Source organism: Bos javanicus, chromosome 28, assembly GCF_032452875.1.
Source record: "Bos javanicus breed banteng chromosome 28, ARS-OSU_banteng_1.0, whole genome shotgun sequence".
Taxonomy (NCBI): domain Eukaryota; kingdom Metazoa; phylum Chordata; class Mammalia; order Artiodactyla; family Bovidae; genus Bos; species Bos javanicus.
In genome coordinates this window covers 40,966,932-40,975,430 of record NC_083895.1, presented here as the reverse complement: position 1 = coordinate 40,975,430, position 8,499 = coordinate 40,966,932, and the positions used below count along the sequence as shown (strand labels likewise).

At 41.9% G+C, this 8,499-nt stretch overlaps 1 pseudogene; it reads right to left on the bottom strand.

The window, feature by feature from the left end:
• Positions 1-2,953: 2,953 nt before the first annotated feature.
• On the bottom strand, positions 2,954-6,825 carry LOC133240628 (small ribosomal subunit protein uS12-like; annotated as a pseudogene).
• Positions 6,826-8,499: the final 1,674 nt, after the last annotated feature.

Here is an 8,499-nt window from a genome sequence, read left to right as displayed (position 1 = left end):
GATGCACCGAGTGTCGCTTGCACAATTCCTGCAGATCTCAGCGGTTATTCATAAGATCGTTCTCCAGGTACTGCGTGTGTCTGGCTCTGGTCTCCAGCACCAAGCATTCATTGCCAAGCTCCCAGTTACACATGTATTCCCCTGGTTACCCTTCTCTGCTCCTTCCAACTTGCTAACAACTGCAGCCCCATGATTTTTACTGGATGGCTCCTAAGGGACTCCTCACACTTCTCTTCCCAAGTATACTTCTCTTTATTCAATGTGCTCTGCCCAACATCATGGCTCCAGCACTTCATTTAAGTGTCTGAGTTTATTTTATCTCATCTTTAATACTTCATTTTCATTTCTTCCAGAGTTTCTCAGAATTCTTACTTGTAAGAAAAGGAGATTTTTTTTTACCTTTTGAATTAATTAAGCCCCTGGGTAAGGAAACATTCTCAAAAGACCTAATATTATTTGATTAAACTCTTAGAAAGATAGCATTGATATACATCTTCAATTTTTTTTTTAAGTAGAAGAAATTTCTTAGTAACTAATAAATTAGTTTCAATTATTGTTGACATAATCACAGGCTACCTCCACCTCATATCTTTAAGTGTGTGTGTGCACATACATATATTATGACATTTGCAGTTGTTCAGTCACTCAATCCTGTCAGACTCTTTGTGACCACATAGACTGCAGCACACCAGGCTTCCCTGTCCTTCACCATCTCCCAGAGTTTGCTCAAACTCATATCCACTGAGTTGGTGATGCCATCCAACCAATTCATCCTCTGTCACCCCCTTCTCCTCCTGCCTTCAATCTTTCCCAGCGTCAGGGTCTTTTCCAATAAGTCAGCTCTTCACATCAGGGGCCCAAAGTATTGGAGTTTCAGCATCAGTCCTTCTAATGAATATTCAAGGTTGATTTCCTTTAGGATGGACTGGTTTGATCTCCTTGCAGTCCAAAGGACTCTCAAGAGTCTTCTCCAACACCACAGTTCAAAAGCATCAATTCTTTGGCTCTCAGCCTTCTATCTGGTCCAGCTCTCACATCCATACATGACTACTGGAAAAACCATAGCTTTAGGCAGACCTTTGTCGGCAAAGTAATGTCTCTGCTTTTAATATGCTATCTAAGAAAAAAAAATATGCTATCTAGGTTTGTCATAGCTTTTCTTCCGAGGAAAGTGTCTTTTAATTTCATGGCCACAGTCACCATCTGCAGTGACTTTGGAGCCCAAGAAAATAAAGTCTGTCACTGTTTCCATTGTTTCCCCATCTATTTGCCATGAAGTGATGGGACTAGATGCCGTGATCTTAGTTTTTCAAATGTTGAGTTTTAAGCCAGATATATTATGACACATATCAGCTTAATTGAGATATAATCCACATTGCATAATATTAGTCCCTTTAAAGTGTACTATTCACTGGGTTTTAGTATATTCACAGAGTTGTGAGACCATTACTACTAATATTAGAATACTTTCATTACCCCCAAAAAGAAACCCAACACTCATTAGCAGTCACTCTTCTGAATATTCATGCAAATGTAATCATACAATATATGACCTTTGGTGGTGGTTTAGTCGCTAAGTCTGACTCTTGTGACCTCATGGGCTGTAGCCCGCCAGGCTCCTCTGTCCATGGAATTTTCCAGGCAAGGATACTGAAGTGGATTGCCATTTCCTTCTCCAGGGGATCTTCCCAACCCAGGAATCGAACCCAGGTCTCCTGCATTGCAGGCAGATTCTTTATCAAATGAGCTATGAGGGAAGCCATATGATCTTTAGTGACCATATTCCGTTGCTTAGAATAGTGTTTTCAAAGTCCATCTATCAATAGTTGTAGCATGTATCCATATTTCATTCTTTACTTATCGTGAATAATTACTCTGTTTTAATGGCTATAGTACATTTTGTTTACCCATTCACTAATTGATGGACATTAGGTTGTTTCTGCTTTTTTGGATATTATGTATAAGGCTGTTATGAACATTCATGTACAAGGGTTTGTGCAGACACGTCTTCATTGCTTTTGAGTATATTCAGTTGGCTCTCCATATCCATGGGTTCTGTGTCTGTGAACCCACAGATTCAGAAAACAAACTGTTTAGTTCCAGAAAGCTTCTAAGGGCAGAACTTGAATTTGCAGTGCACCAACACATGACGAAGCAACTTTCACTCTCAGCAACTATTTAAACGACACTGACATCATATTCAGTATTACAAGTAATCTAGAGATGATGAAGAGTGTACAGGAAGATGTGCATAGGTAATACGCAAATACAGTTTTATAAAAACAACTTGAATGTCCAAGAAGTTTGGTATCAGCAGGGTTCTGGAACTGATCCCTCATGAATACAGAGGGACAACTGTACATAGAACAATTATATATAGGAACTTGTGGGGTCATATGGTATCTTCCGGAGAAGGCGATGGCACCCCACTCCAGTACTCTTGCCTGGAAAATCCCATGGACGAGGAGCCTGGTAGGCTGCAGTCCATGGGGTCGCAAAGAGTCAGACACGACTGAGCGCCTTCCCTTTCACTTTTCATTTTCATGCATTGGAGAAGGAAATGGCAACCCACTCCAGTGTTCTTGCCTGGAGAATCCCAGGGACGGGGGAGCCTGGTGGGCTGCCGTCTATGGGGTCACACAGAGTCAGACACAACTGAAGTGACTTAGCGGCAGCATGGTATCTTCCTGTTTAACTTATTGAGAAATTTTCAGTGTTTTCCAAAATGACTTACCATTTTACATCCTCACCAGGAGTATATGAGGGTTCCAAATTTCTCCATATCCTCACGAATACTTGTTATTACTGGTCCTCTTGATTACAGCCATTCCAATAAGTGTGAAGTAGCATTTCATTTTGTTTTTGATGTGTATTTCCATAACTATTAATGATACTGAGCATTTTTTCATGTGTTTATTGGTCATCTGCATATTTTCTTTGGAGAAATATCTATTAAAATATTTTGCCCATTTTTAATTGGGTAGTCTTTTAATTATTATTATTTTTTTGGCACATGAAAATTTATTACTATCACACTTTCACCATCAAAACTTACAATCTTGGGGAAAAAAACTTATGGTCTTGGGTTTTCCTTCCTGCCTTTGTACAAAGCTGAAAGAGAGACACTGGCTACTTTGACAATCTTAAAGCAGACTCCAGGAATGCCACCAACAGCATGACCTTTTTACCAAACCTAGCAACCAAAACTTCACATTTTCCTCAATAAAATTTAAACAACCATCACTGGGTACAAAGGCTGTGATGTTTTTGCCATTCTTGATTAGCTGAACCCTGACACACCACCTGATGACAGAATTTGGTTGTTTGGCTCCAAACTCCACATTTTTTAGTGCAGCTCCTTTTACATGAGGAGTGACTTCACAAGGGTTGGCCTTCATGGCTTTGCCCAAATGGGCTTTCTTGTGCTGTTTATCACGCTTCTGGTCTCATCGGTGACTATAGAGCCTCCTGGCAGTACAAAGATCAAGACACCTGTCCAAACTGCTGGCACCAGTATGTTTGAATTATTAAGTTGTACAAGAGCTTCCCACATGGCACTAGTGGTAAAGAACATGCCTGCCGATGCAGGAGGTATAAGAGATGTGGGTTCAATCCCTGGATCGGGAAGATCCCCTGGAGGAGAGCATGGCAACCCACTCCAGTATCCTTGCCTGGAGAATCCCATGGACAGAGGAGCCTGGCTGGCTACAGTCCATGGGGTCGCAGAGTCAGACATGACTAAAGCAACTTAGCACACACACATGCCATAATTACTTATATATTCTGAATACAAGACCCTTATCAGATATACGATTTGCATGTGCTTTCTCCTATTCTGTGGACTGCCTTTTCACTTTCTGGATAATGTGCTTTGAAGCCTAACAGTTTTTAATTTTGATGAAGTCCAATTTATCTGTTTTCTTTTGTTGCTTGAGCCCTATATCTAATAAACCACTGCCTGACCCACGTTCATGTAGATTTAGCCCTATGTTTTAATCTAAGAGTTGTGCAATTTCTTTTACATTTAGGTCTGTGATGTAATTTAAATGTATATGGTGTGAGGTAGGGGGTTCAACTTCATTCTTTTGCATGTGGCTATCTAGTTCTCCCAGAAATATTTATTGAAAAGACTATTCTTGCCCCTACTGAATTGTTTAAAAAATACCTCCCTTAGAGAGTTCTTAAATGGAATCAATGATATAATTTGTCTTGTCAGGTATAAAGTGGGTACTTGAAAAATGTTAGCTCATATTATTAGTTGCCAGGCTCCGTGATGAAAATACATAAATAATAAACAGGATGACCTGCTTTTAAAGAGTTCTCAGTCTAGTAGAAAAGACAGAAATGGACACAGATAAACTGCAAAACATAACATGATCCATGACAGAGGTTTATAGGTGAAAACTGCTGTAGGAACATCGGAAACTAGATCTTGGCAAAGTCAAGGAAGATATCACAGAAAGACAGTCCAGCTGGAGAGGTCATGCTATGCAGAGTCACAGAGCCATGGAATAACAGCAGTGTTTTAGGAAAAGGAAAGATGTACAGTGTGGTTCCAGTTTTAGATCTAAAGAGAAGGATAGTGAAAGATGAGGATGAAGGGGGAAGTAAAGGACAGCATATGGAGGATCTTGTGACAAATTAGAACATAACTCTGTTTGCAATGAATAGCTTTCAAGAGAGAACCATGATCAGTATTGTGTTTGAGGAAGACAGCTTAGAACTCTGGCAGCCATGTGAAAGGTCCACGGAGGAGAACTTAGTATAGGGAAGGGGAAGGAAAGAAGGGAAGTGCTCCCATGTTTGGGTGAGTCCTCTACTAAGGTGGAAGAGAAATGCTGGGAAGTGACATCTCAGCCCTCAGTCTCTCTTCTTCCAGAATCCTCAGCCACTAGGGCTCCAAGTGAGATGCTATTCTTTTGCATAGATCCCTGCTAGCCTTGGGGAGACAGGCAATAGCGAAAAATTACTTACTGAGCACCTTCTACATCTTAAGTACTCACTCTCAGAGGCTTCACTTGGCTTATGAGGAAAAGAATCCAGCTGAGCTAACCCTGGCAAAGTGGAGAATCAGTGCAAAACTTGAGGTAAAGCTCACAGAATTAAAGAGGAGAAGAGGCACCCTGGACAGAGTACCAATATTATAAACTTTGACAATTAAATTAATAAAAGGATAGAAAATCAGCACTGGAACACCACAGTAACAGCTACTCACAAGCAAGACCCACTGATGCATGCTGAGAATTAGTGGGCCAGTTTTTTAGGAGAAACAAAGATATTTGCCCAGCCTCAAAGCATCTCCACCAATCATTGCTATAGTGATTTTAGCATATGTCCAGAAATTCTTTGGTACTCCTCTGTCCTGGGTGTGAGCTGGATATACTGAATCAATTTCAAAGAACAGGCTATGAAAGGGCAAAAATAATAATAATAATAACTTTACAGTAGAGAAAACTGACAGATATCACTTTAACCCAGCAGCCAAGGTTAAGGAACCAGTAATAAGTTGAATTGCTGTCATGTGCCCCTGACGTGATATGACAGAAAGGGCACTGCCTCCTTCATCCTCTATTATTCATAACCCCAGACCATTCATGAGAAAATATCAGGCAAACCCAGGTTCAGGAACATTCTATAAAATACTGACCAGGGACTTCCCTGGTGGTCCAGTGGTTAAGGATCTGCCTTTCAATGCAGGGGAAGAGGATTCGAATGCTGGTCAGGGAACTAAGATCCCACATGCCTCTGTGCAGCTAAAGCCCATGCACCACCACTACTGAAGCCTGCGTGCCACAACCAGAAAGAAGCCTGTGCACCCCAGTGGGGGGCCCACATGCTGCAACTAAGACACGACCCAGCCAAAAATAAAAAATAAGTAATTTTTTAAAGCTACCATTAAAATACTTGACCAGTACTGTTTAAAAGTGTCTCCTAAGAAGACAAATTTCTCCAAAGAAGACATACAGATGGCTAATAAACACATGAAAAGATGCTCAGCATAGTTCATTATTGGAGAAATACAGATCGAAACCACAATGAGGTATCATCTCACACTGGCCGGAGTGGTCCTCATCAAAGGGTCTGCAAACGATAAATGCTGGGGAGGGTGTGGAGAAGAGGGAGCCCTCTTGCACTATCAGCAGGAATGCAAACTGGAACAGCCACTATGGAGAACAGTGTGGAATTTCCTTTAAAAACTGGGAATAGAACTGCCACGTGATCCAGCAATCCCCACTGCTGAGCATACACCCTGAGGGAACCAGAACTGAAAGAGACACATACCCCAGTGTTCACTGCAGCACTGTTTACAATGGCCAGGACATGGGGGTAACCTGGATGTCCACCGGCAGATGAATGGGTAAGGAAGCCGTGGTACAATATATACAATGGAATATTACTCAGCTGTAAAAAGAATGCATTTGAGTCAGTTCTAATGAGGTGGATGAAAGTGGAGCCTATTACACAGAGTGAAGTAAGTCAGAAAGAGGAACCCAAATACTGTATATTAATGCATATATATGGAATTTAGAAAGACAATAGCAACAATCCTACACACAGGGCAGCAAGAGACACAGACGCAAAGAACAGACTTTGGGCTCTGTGGGAGGAGAGGGCGGGGCGATATGAGTGAATAGCTTTGAAACCTGTGTATCACCATACGTAAAATAGATGACCAGTGTGAATTCAATGCATGAAGCAAGGCACCCAAAGCCAGTGCTCTATGACAACCCAGAGGGGTAGGGTGGGAAGGGAGGCAGCGGGGGGGGGGCGGGGGGAGTGGTGTTTCAGTATGGGGGGACACGTGTATACCTGTGGCTGATTCATGTCGAAGTATAGCAAAAACTATCACAATATTATAAAGTAATTATCTCCCATTAAAATAGATTGATCAATTTTTTAAAGTGTTAAGGCCATGTAAATCAAGGAAAGACTGAAAATAGTTACAAATCAGAGGAGACTAAGGAGACAGGACAACTAAGTGCAAAGTGATCTCTTGTACTGGATCCCAGAAGAGGAAAAGGACAAAAGTGGAAAAACTGGGGAGATCCAAAGGAAGTCTGGACATTAGGTAACAGAGTGACCAACCATCCTGGTTTGCCAGGACTGAAGGGATCTCTTAGGCATGGGACTTCCAGTTTTAAAAATCAGGATAGCCCTGGTTTGTCTGGAACTGGGGGCTTCCTGGTGCAGGAGGCTTTTAGTGCTAAAACCAGGTCAGTCTCAGAAAAACCTGGATGAGTGGGTTACCAAGTTCATGTCTTACTTTTGACTAAAGTATATCCTGGTGATGTGAACTGTGACATTAGCGGTAGCTGATGAAGGGCATACAAGAACACTGTACCACCCTTCCAGTTCTTTGGGAAATCTAAAATTATTTCCAGGTAAAAAGGTTAAAACAAAACAAAACAAAAACTGAACTAATAAAAATACCAAACAGGAGGAGGGGCTTCCTTGGCAGTCCAGCAGTTAAGACTCTGGGCTTCCAATGCAGGAGGCACAGGTTTGACCCCTGATTGGGGAACTAAGATCCCACTAGCAAAGAGATGCAGCTAAAAAAAAAAAATCTTTTAAATAGTGGAGAGGAGGCAGGAGGTAAGAGGAAGTATAAATACACTAATAGCCTGTGGTTTTATGGCAAAAAAAAAAGTTGATGGATACAGTCAAGGCTCAGGAGGGAGTCAGAGATGGAAAAGTCTGGAACGAGATTCCCCTATCCATCCAGGCTCCACGGACGGGTCCCCTTTCTCTCTCAGCCCTTCATCCCCTAGAAGCCCAACCTCAGCTTTCTTTCTCCCCAGCTTTCTCTTCCTCAGCACATGGCCATCTCAGCTCTTCATGAGGCCAACACCAGTAAGCACTACGGAAGCAGAGTCTCTGAGTTACTATTGCAAATTCCATGATGAACAAATCTGGGTCTTGTGTCCACCACTGACTCACTCAGTTACAGGCAGGGGTAGAGGGGACATAGCCCACCACCCATCAGCACATGTGAGAAGGTGGGCAACAGGCAAGCAAAGGGGTCCCCAGATCACTAGTGCTTCTGGTGGTGTGAAGTGACAAAAAATCCAAATAATACTGAAGAATAAATAATATCATTGAGCACCTTAGTGTTGCCTCTAGATAAATAAACAAAGCTGTTTTGTTTAAAAAAGAAATACTGTCCATATTCACTCTGGATCAAGCAAAGACCAAAGGCTGTCACGGTTCCTGCCGGGGTCACATAGAGACGAACTCACTGTTACCCTTCTCCTTTCCAGCCTCAGCCACCTTCTCTCTGCTCCCAGTTGGCATGAGAGGGGTAGCCTGCTCCTTCCTTTTTTTATTCTCCTTGTGACTTCTCTCCAAGTCTTTTCTTGTGATATAAATTCTGTCCCTTGTCTCACTTGGGTTTGCCCCTTTGAAACTTAAAAGCCCATTTGGGGAAACAAATAGTTGAATTTGACTATTTCCTGCTCTTTTTATTCCTATTTATCTTACCCATCCTGAAGACCAGATGAG